Source organism: Pygoscelis adeliae, unplaced genomic scaffold (assembly GCF_000699105.1).
Source record: "Pygoscelis adeliae isolate BGI_AS28 unplaced genomic scaffold, ASM69910v1 Scaffold443, whole genome shotgun sequence".
In the NCBI taxonomy this organism is placed as follows: Eukaryota; Metazoa; Chordata; class Aves; order Sphenisciformes; family Spheniscidae; genus Pygoscelis; species Pygoscelis adeliae.
The window spans coordinates 252469-262976 of NW_008824447.1; the positions used below are offsets into that span (position 1 = coordinate 252469).

Below are 10508 nucleotides of genomic sequence, written 5' to 3' on the forward strand. Positions count from 1 at the left end.
GTAGAAATGTTTTCTGATACTGGGTTTAAAAGGATGTGATTGTCTGCTTTGTACAATTGTAGTATTTTTCTTAACCTCTTGTTGAAGTAGGAATGAGGCTGGAATTTTCATAATGTTATATATAGCTTGTGGTTAAGGACAATTAAACAGCCATATTACATTTAAGAAACTATCTGTTTTCATGGTTACTACTTTTCATTAGTCATCTTGGGTGTTGTGTATGAAAAATATACAGACCGTTCAAACTGATAGAGTAAGCAAATAAAGCATATAAAATAAAGGCTTTGTGTTAGACAACTAAACAGGAGTGGTAGAGCTGAGTTTGAAAGAACTCAGTGTTGTCCATTCCTGTGGATTTATTTTTCTCCTTACCTCCTCATACCAATGTCGACACTCTAAAACAACATTCATCTCATGCTGCGCAATGAATTTTGTATTTGTCTGTATTATATGTAAAATGTCCGAGATAGGTAATTTTGGAGGGTATCAACACACAGGTGGCTTTGATAACTTGACATGAATTATGCTTTTATAGAAGTGGGGTATATATTACTAAATTCTAGCAAAAAAAAAAAAAGAATCTTTGCTCAGGGGGGCCATTACTGAGTGCTTAGAAAACTGCTTTACCCTTGTCTTTCAGATTCTTATTTAAGCATCCTTCTCTACAGAACAGTGTCATTTGGGCACTTCAAACCTCCATTTTCTTTGTTCTCTCCCTTCTTCTTTAATCTTATTTTAATAATGCACAGCCCAGAATAATGAGCTGCCCATTATGAAGTTACCATCTTGAGTTGTAGCACCGTTGAAAGGCTTCAAGTCGGTGCTTTTTAGTCAAACTTCAAAATGTCCCCCCACTTTATTTTTTTTAAAATTTCTTAAATTAGTAGTTATGGCCTGATGCATCATCATAGTGCAAGTTATACTTAAAATGAGTGGTGTTAATGCATCTGTCTGTCCCCCCACCCCTTATTTCTCCCATTTAAAGCTGCCCCACTGTTGCTGTACGCGAACCGACGTGATCTGCGACTGGTGGATGCTGCAAACGGGAAGGAGAACGCCACAGTGATTGTGGGTGGCTTAGAGGACGCAGCAGCAGTGGACTTCGTGTTTGTAAAGGGGTTGATATACTGGAGTGATGTAAGTGAAGAAGCCATTAAACGAACAGAATTCAATAAATCTGGGAGTGTACAAAATGTGGTCATTTCTGGACTTCTGTCACCTGATGGGCTGGCATGTGACTGGCTGGGAGAGAAATTATACTGGACAGATTCTGAAACAAATCGGATTGAAGTTTCTAATTTAGACGGATCACTGAGAAAAGTTTTGTTTTGGCAAGAATTGGACCAACCCAGAGCAATTGCCTTAGATCCTGCAAGAGGGTAAGTCTTTGTTAAGACAAAATGATTACAAATATTAAAATTTCTGCTAGTTTTTGTTTATTGAATGATTTTAAATAAGTGATGGTACTGTTATCGATGTTATCCTAAGCCATTTTGCATTATTTGCTTCTCTTTCTATTAGTGTGATTTGAAAACAATTTGCACTTCTGAAATTGCATTCATATTGTTTTGTGAACAACTAGGAATCGTCAGATGTTTAAAAAAAGTACTAGAAACTTATATTGGCAGTAGTGCAGAAGGTGAAGAGAAACGGAGAAGTTCTAATGTAAAATCCCTTATAATCTGCGTGAAAGGCTATCAGCTGGCTGTGGACAGGCTTGTGCCCCTCTACAGTGTCAAGTAACAGTTTTCTGGAGCTTTGTTCATTGTTGATATTTATGCTTTATTGAAGCAGAAATGAGAGAAATCAATACGTTGTATTAATAACAATTTGAGACATGTTTTAGCACTTAACCAGAAAATTTACAGAAGGGTTCCTCTCCCCACCCTTCAGGGAACTTTTGTTTTAAAAAGTCCTGTTTTGCCTTAGCCCATTCTAGAACAGGTCTAATTTTTCTCAGCTCTCATTTCAGTCCCTGGATGTGACTTACAGTATAATCTTTGTTCTGTTCTTGGGACAAAGCTGTGGTTGCCAGAAATGCTAAGTTCAGTGGTGTTTTTGGTGATGTTACATAAATGGCTAGCTTGAGGTTACCCTGTAGGTAGTCATCTGTGATAAAGAGACTGGTCTCCCGAAGTGAAAGACTAATGGAATATCCTTGATGCTCTGTAATCTTTTGGTAGTTTTTTTTTTTTATCTGTAGTGTAGATCTTATTTATACTATCTTTTTTCCCTGAACAAGCAAGAAAATGAATCTATTGTACTGCCATTTCACATACTTTTTTCAGTCAGTTTTTTGAGGTGAGAAATCAATGCATTGTTTCTTTGGAAAGATGAGGGCTGTTTTAGCTGCTTGCAGCTTCTTTATAATATAATTTGTTGAACTTGCATGTTTGGGTCTTTTCCTCCAAAAGAAAAAAAGTCTCTTTGTGAAACATGGCTTCTTTCCTGAACTTCATAGAAATACCGTATCTTGAATATTTTCTTCCACAGTTTCAATGGGCCTTTGACAATATATAAACAGGAAAGATGTTTCTTTTGCATTACTTATATTTCCAGCTTTGGAAATAACAAAAGGATGGATTTATGCTTTTCCTATCTCTTTACAACTTATAAATTGGAGCCAATGATAGCATTAGTTTCATTTTATTAGATTCTAAAAGCATTTAAGAATGCAAGAAAAAATGTAACACTCATGCCCCTTCCACCCACCATCCCAAAACAGAGAGAGAAAAGGCAGGAAAAACCCAATCAAAATGTTTTTGATTTGGCTTGTAGCCAGAGAGACAGAGATTCTCGTTAGTTAGGAATAATGCCCTGTTGTCAGGCCAGTTGGTCTTTTTTAGAAGAGTATTTGTATTTTCCGAATATGCACAGTAATATGCTCAGTGATCAAAACTAGATGATTATGTACTCTTGCACTCTTTCATAATACTTTACATGAAGAGTTCCCTCTTCTACAAGAAGAAGAATGAAATAGATCATTGGTAAAGTGAACTAATAACTTTTTCCATACTGATGATCTGTTAAAGCAGTAGGAGTAAACGCTTCAATATGCCTAGATTTAAAACAAAACAACTCAAACAAAAAACCCAAACACCAACTCCCCCTTCCCCAAAACAAACAAAAAATTCCAACCAAAACAAAAAAACACTCCAACAACTGTAACTAAAGGACAAAATATTTTTTTCTTGTAAATCTTTGTAGAGGTCACTTTCTAAGTTGTTATATGAAGGGTATGTTTTAGGAAGGTAATACAGTAATATATCCACTTTCTGTCTTACCATATTGCAGTTGCAAAAATTACAATTCTCTTATGACAGTTTTATGACAGAAAACCTCTCAGCTTTTAATAAATCTGGTTACGTTTCAGAACTTCCTCCAAAGCTTGAAATATAGGTGGAAGGGTGGCATCAGCACAGGGATATAAATTAAAAAAAAAAAAAAAAAAAATTCCCCAAACTGTTCTTGTATGCATGCTTCTTTCACTAATATTTACATTTTTTAGCCGTGTAAATGTCTTTTGGTTTCACACTGTTGCCTGGCAGACAGTGGTAGGAATAAGCCATAAAAGAATCTAAGAACAGTTAATAAAATCTGAAACTTGGAAAAGCAAAACCCCTCTCATTTTCCTGCAGTCTAATCTGTCTCCTATTATGCTCAGTTGATGGTTATTCCAGATACAGTTTTATAAACTCTTGCAATTCATGAAAAGAAATTATTTAGCAGCAAAATTTACGCTAAGGTCATCATTACCCACAAGTTCAATTTTTCACTAAAGTTTACTTGTCAAGTGTAGTTGATCTAAAGTAGGATACATCACGTATTTAATGATCAAGTTGATTTAAGTACCAAACTACTCGTCTGTTCTGTGCTCGTGTGTACATGTATATTTATTATATGTATCTATCTTACTGAAAACATGAGAATTGCCTACTTTGAAATGGAATGTTAAGAACAGTATAAGCTAGCACAAATATGTAGTCATGAATAATGCATTTTATTGGCAGTGTCCCATGTAGAAAAAAATCAAATGTTTCGCCAACACTCTGGTCCTTTTAGCAACCTGTCATAGGATACTGAACGGTCGTTCTCTGAACGTCACTACTCAGTGCTGTTGTGATAGTTCAGAGGAATATGATTGGACCCTTTCAGAGCGTGTTACAGCAACAGTAGTGATGATTAAAGAATAACTGGTTTGGGTAGCCTTTGCTACCGTTGCCAAAACCATCTGTTAATTGTGTGTGAGGTTATATGTATAACTGAAATACCGGAGTAGAAGTTAGGCTTGGTTCCCGTGTCTGTTATCAATAATGAGAAATGCAATACGTTTACTAATGGAAAATATTTCTCAGTTGCTAACTGAGACACAGCAGCCAAGTCTAATTTTTACTCTGGTATTTTTGTCTAGGAAGCCATCAGAATCTAGAATGTCTAGACTCCTTACTGGCCATCTCCTATGTACATTTTGAGGTTTGAGCTTCTCATTTCTCACATTCATACGCTACAACTTACTTCACTTTTTTCTATTTTAGTTGTCTTGCTACTCAATAAAATATTGTGTGTATACCAGGAGAGAGGAGAGGGGACCTCAGATGAAGAGGAAGGGAATGGGGTGCTTGTTCAGCCTTCTTTTGAAGTGAGTCGGGGGGTTTCAGGGCAGTTTCAGGAAGGCTTCTTGGTCCTAGTCATCCTTTCTGAATCTGTGTATTCCTGACCTGTGTTAAACATGAGACCCTCTTAATAAGATCAGCAGCTGGGAATAACACATACTCTGACACTTTAATGTTGACTTTATGCCGGGGAAGACCAGGTGTTAGACCACCAAGTGCAGGAGAGCACCAGATTTAGGAACTGCTCACATGAAAGTTGACCAAGTGGAAAAGAGGTTTTTCTGCTTCAGCACTCAAGATGAAAAAAAAAAAAAAGCCCTATCTGTTCAGATTCTTGAGCAAATATTGGTTGAAAATGCAGTATTGTATATTTGTACTGCTGTTTTCTTGTTATTTTTTTAATTTGTACAGCCCTTTTGTCCTCAGGGAAAAGACTTCATTATCATCGTTACAGTTCCCCAAAAATTACCGTTTAGACAACTTGATCAGCTTTCTTCATAAGAAGCGCTATCAAAATGAACTGGCTTTTCTCACTTCTAGATGCATTGTTCACCACAAAGGGAATTTTAAGTGCCTCCTAGAAGTGCTGACTAATTGCTTACTTTTCAGGACATGTTTTAAATCAAGTGACTCTAAAGAGTTACCTTAATTGTTAAACTCTTGTAAAGCTTTCGGGTTGTAAAGGTTTTCAGTTAATGGATGGAATTAGAGTACAAAGAGCTACAACACTTTTTATGACAGCTGAAGTTGATTTCTAGATGAAGTAGTTTGCATGTTGGGGAAGATCTTCAGATTTAATGCATACCCCTCCCCCAGCAGACTTTTCCCTTATTTTTTTCATGCAAAACCTTTGCAGGGAATACGCATACTTTCTTTCTTTATGGACCTACTTCTTTTGTTTCTTTGAAAGTTGGAAACTTGTGTCTGAGCACGTCAAGCACAAAAGCAATTGTAGTACAGGCCTTACATCTGCACATCATAACAAAAGATTCATGGGAACTGGTAGCATTTGTTGCTGAGTGATAGATGTTATACAACAATATAAGGAAAGGAAAATGGATGGTTCTAATAACAGTTACAGTATCTTTGATTTGAGGAAAAATGAAAAAATTCAGAACGTCTTTGTAAATTCACCTGTTCAGTGAAGGGTTTTTTGTTTGCATGCAAGTTAGTATTGTATAAAATGGCACCTTAGATGTAAATTCCCAAAATAATGCAAATAACTGAAGGCTGTGCTTCATAGCTTCTCTTGTTTGATGCCACTTCTCCCTTGAGCAGATTGCTTCTGGCTGAAAATCTTTCTGCTGCTCCTCTGCTGATACTAACATATTTCACAGGCAGCACATTAGTGCACTCAGGTAATTGTTTGCTGTATAGCCTGGCCTGTGCAGTAAGGAGTTAATTTTGAGGTTTCATTAGGTGACTTATATGCAAGTGTTAAGCTGATACGAAATCTGCAGACTGCTGTGGTGTGGGCGCATAGGTTTATAAGGTGTACTTAAGCTTTCTTCACCTAAGGAGGCTCTGTTGATCAGAAGATGATGTTGGTTGCAAATACATCACTAAATTCTGGTAACAGCTAGAACATTAAACAAACCAAAAGGTATTTTTTTGTGACCTAGAGATAATTAAGCTAACACGAAAGATTGCAGTAGCATTGCACAGGTTGTCCTGATGTCACTGCATCAGAAGTGGCCTGCCTTGGCTCTTCAACTGCATGTAACTCTTGAAAGATCTAAAATGCAACACCAGTGTCGCTAGTAGCTGGATGATCCTGGCACACAGGGACTGTTGGGTGACCTGAATCTCTAGGCATGGGAGACTACAAATCGGAGAAGATTGCCTAGGCCAGGATTATGCTGCACGATTCAAAACCCAACAGCATGCAAAGCAGTGCTTCATCCTGCAAGAAGCTAGCATGGCCTCTGAATGTCCTTGCCATCTTCTGCCCCAGAACTACTATAACTCCCTCTGCTTCTGAAGTATAAGGTGTTTGGGGTTTGGCTCTTGGTCCTATGAAGATCTTTGTGGCTTCTGGGAACAAGATCAGACACTATTCACCTACTGTAATAGCATTGAATATTAACTCTAGTTTGGTTTTGTGTGGGGTTTTTTTGTTTGTTTGGGGTTTGGGGGGGGTGTTGTTTGTTTGTTTTAATCTCATTGACAGTCTGTTCATTTTGAAAGGTTCTTTCACAAAACTTTGCAAGGTTTATTTGAGATTTGTCATGTGTGGGTCATGTGATGCTGGTTTCCAGTCCAATGCTAGGATATTTCCATGTGGACAGACGCTAAAATTGTAGAGGTGTCATCTTATTGCACAGTTCAAAATGTTGACTTCTTTTTCCTCCTCTCTTTTCACCTCATCTGAAGGAGGAGGTGAAGGAAGGTAACCAGAAACCCACATATTTAAAACAGAGTGAAGGCTTGGAGAGGTGACCTCTCTTGTAAATCTTGCTGTGCTGGTTTTAGATGTTACTGCCATTGACTGTCTATCCTCACCCTACTGCCAGAGGTTGCCAGGAACTCAGAGGAACATATTCACTAATATATTTTCTTTAATTTTCAGGCATTTTACCTAGTTTTCTCTTTGTGGAAGGAGATGGGAGAGATCTGGCTTGTTAGAAATCAAACTAGAGTGCACAGAATTGATTTGTGCAGGACAAACATTTTTCTTATAGACTCAGATATCTTAAAGTTGTAGATGCTTTTAGCTGTAGGCAAGTTTGAAAATAGCCTTTCATCCTTACCTCCTTCGTTCAGTGCTTGGGCTAGAAAACAAGACTGCACTGGATCAGTTGAGGGCTGTGCTTTCCCTTCTGCCAGCTTTCCTGTGAGTAAGCTAGTAGCATCTTGAAACACTGTAGAGTTTCTCAAAACACTGAGTTCATTGGCTTTTTTTCACTTCATGTCTTCAGTTTTGGACTTGTTCTGGTGAGGCATGTGAATATGGTATGTTAAATGATACTCTGCTGACAATTTAAGGTAACATTCAAGAGGATGATTTGGCCTGTCCCTTAATGCGTACCTCAGTGCTGCAGGGATAAAGGTGGTAAGAATTGGTAAACTTTATAAAACTTGCTGTAAAGTATCAATGTATACTTCAGATATTTGCATGCAGTGTTTGTTTAATAAGTTAGAACTAAGTATTTAAACTGAGGTAGTAATTTCTGGTCTGCGTGAATAATCTCTGGTAATGAGTCTTTGGGCATGGTTCTGTTTATCTGCATTTTCAGTCCCTGCAATTATAACTTAGCATCTAAGTCTAGACTATGAAGACCTGTCGTATTTAAAAAAAATAAACTGTGAACAAACAAGTTTTCACTAACAACGTTTTGAATGAAGCTTTATGCTGAGTGAACACAAGGAAAATGATTTTTAAAATCATGATTTTAGACTTCTGGTAGCATTACCAGATGCTAGATGTTAATTAAAAATGTTTATTCACACACTTCTAAAAATTAAAATAATCCTAAAACAACTTTTAATAACTCTTCAGAGCAACTCAAAGGGGCCATATTAATTTACAGCAGAGAGTTATAATCTGATATATCGTTCATTCTGTGTTCTTGCTTGAGAAGTTCAAAGTAGCATTGCTGTTAAAGGAACAGAGTGTCTTTAAAGGAACATTCGTGGTATTTCTGGGGAAGGGGCCAGAGTTAAAAAACAAAACAAAACAAGAAATGATCCGTCTCTCCCCCCAAATATAACTTACATAACTTGGCGGTGTTTGTCAGGAAATCATTACTTCAGAATCCATGACATCTAATAAGACTTGTAGGAGAGAGCTTTCAATTGCTCACTAAAACTGTTACAGCTGACTCAGCTTAATAATTGCAAATTGCTGCAAGAAATTTTTTCTATATTTCATCTTAGGGAAAAGTTTTGTTTGTAATCTCTTTACTATTTCAAGGCCGGATATTTTAGAGGGGATTTTCTCAGAAATGATGATGAGCCTTACAGCAACGTGTGTTAAAGCAGATCTGCACCAGAAGAAATTTATTGGCAAAATTAGCCTTTAGCAAATACAGCTCATTGCAGTGTGGTTTAAACTTTCTTTGTTCATCCTGCAACCATCTTCTTCGCTTTCTAAATAAGCTTCACTGTCAAAAAAACACTTTCTGCCATAAGCTGAGATTATACTCACAATTCTTGCTGTGGTGTATCAGCCAACACATTGTGCACCTGACAAGTGCATTTGCAGCAGAAACATATAATGTAGATTCAGCCTGAGTCACAGTGGATAAGAGGAGCGTGGTAGTGTCTGGCCTTATCGTTAATGAGTCTGCTTGTTCATGGGCTTGTGGAGTGTGCAGATGGAAGGAGGAGTGCTGGAGGAAAAAAGTCTTATGTTTTCTTTGTTTAAAATCAAGATAGGGTTGGTTGGTTCATTGGTTGGTTGGGGGAGTTCAGTCACTCCCCCCAAGTGTTTTGGGGAGTGAGTGAAATGTGTCCATTTTAGAGTTTAAAGTTTCGTCCAAACTTTAGACCAAAGGTTTTGATCTGCATTGTAGAAAATGGAGCAGAAAGTCACCTTTGTTCCTCTGGAGGAAGTTGATCGTTGGATTTATGTTGTTGACAAAAAAGATGGATTTATGGCTCATTTCTTGAAGAAAGCTGGTAAATCCACTTGCTAGCATGATTTGAAACAGACCGATAATATTCTTTAAATAAACTATGGATTAAGTTTGTTTAAAAAATGAAAATCATAGCACTCAGCTATATGAAAGTTTGGCATGATTAACAAAGAAAAAAAGTCTATAGAAGAACCATCTTTATTTGGCTGCGTTCCTGGAAAAAATAAGACTATCCCTGTGGAGAATGAGTGTATTTCAGTACTGTCCTCTCTGTAGAGTAGTCAGATAAAATGTCACAGGATAATACATTGTACAGAGGACATCGAGCAAATGCAGCTTTTACAGTGCAGCTAGTAAGAAAGGAGGACATACCAGGGACATAAATTGGGAGGTGACCTAATAAAATATCTAAATAAGGTTTCTAGAACTTGTGCGGTGACCCCAGGACAGGAGAAGATGGTTCACGTTACAGTCAGTGTGCCAGGGTTGTTAGTTGGGCGGTACCATTCTACGGTTTCAGGCTCTGTGTATAAAAGACCTGAAAATAAGCTGAGCAAAGCAAAATTTAGTGCTTTGGATTTCTGCTTGATGCTTGGAGAATTACTCCTTTTAACTGTTGTATTACTGTAGCCTCTCTGTCAAGTTTCTGGTCTGTCTGTTTCTTTGGTATGGGATGCCCCCTTCCAGGCTGTTTTTAAAACATGTGGCCCAGATGTGGGTGTTTCATAATTAAAGAAAGCAATAGAAAAACCTGAGCCTTGTCTGTGGGAGCAGAGTCACTTCATATGGGCCAGTGATGCTGTTCCACAGTAATACTCTAGATTTTAAATTGTGTGCTTTAAATGCATATGTGTGGGTGAGAATGTATATGTAATATGTATTTGTGGTGTCTGTGTCTAGTTAGTTGTATATTATACTTGAAACATGTTAATTGTGTTGTACCTTAAAATCCAAAAAACAAATCAACCCCCAAAACCTCTCCCCCCAAAAAAAAAACCCCAAACAACCAACCACCCAAACCCCCATAAATGTGGAAACCTTTTTTCCCTTGGACTGATGAGTAGAAATTGGCTAATATTCAAGGATCACCTCCTCCAAACTGACTGGAAAAGGGGAAGCATTTTTTAAATGGGTTATTTCCATAACCCCCATTTTAAAAAGGGAGGACCCGGGGAACTACAGGCCAGTCAGTCGCACCTCTGTGCCTGGGAAGATCATGGAACAGATCCTTCTGGAAGCTATGCTAAGGCACATGGAGGACAGGGAGGTGATTTGAGACAGCCAGCACGGCTTCACCAAGGGCAAGTCCTGCCTGACC

General features: G+C 37.8%; 1 protein-coding gene across 5 annotated transcripts in view; it reads left to right on the forward strand.

Moving 5' to 3' along the window:
- Positions 1-1032: 1032 nt before the first annotated feature.
- LRP6 (low density lipoprotein receptor-related protein 6) overlaps positions 1033-10508 on the forward strand; it is a 118129-nt gene continuing 108653 nt past the window's right edge. For all 5 annotated transcript variants that reach the window (XM_009321016.1, XM_009321018.1, XM_009321017.1 and 2 more), the window contains exon 1: positions 1033-1379. The gene's annotated coding sequence lies outside the window, so the exon portion shown is untranslated. The remainder of the gene's footprint in view (positions 1380-10508) is intronic.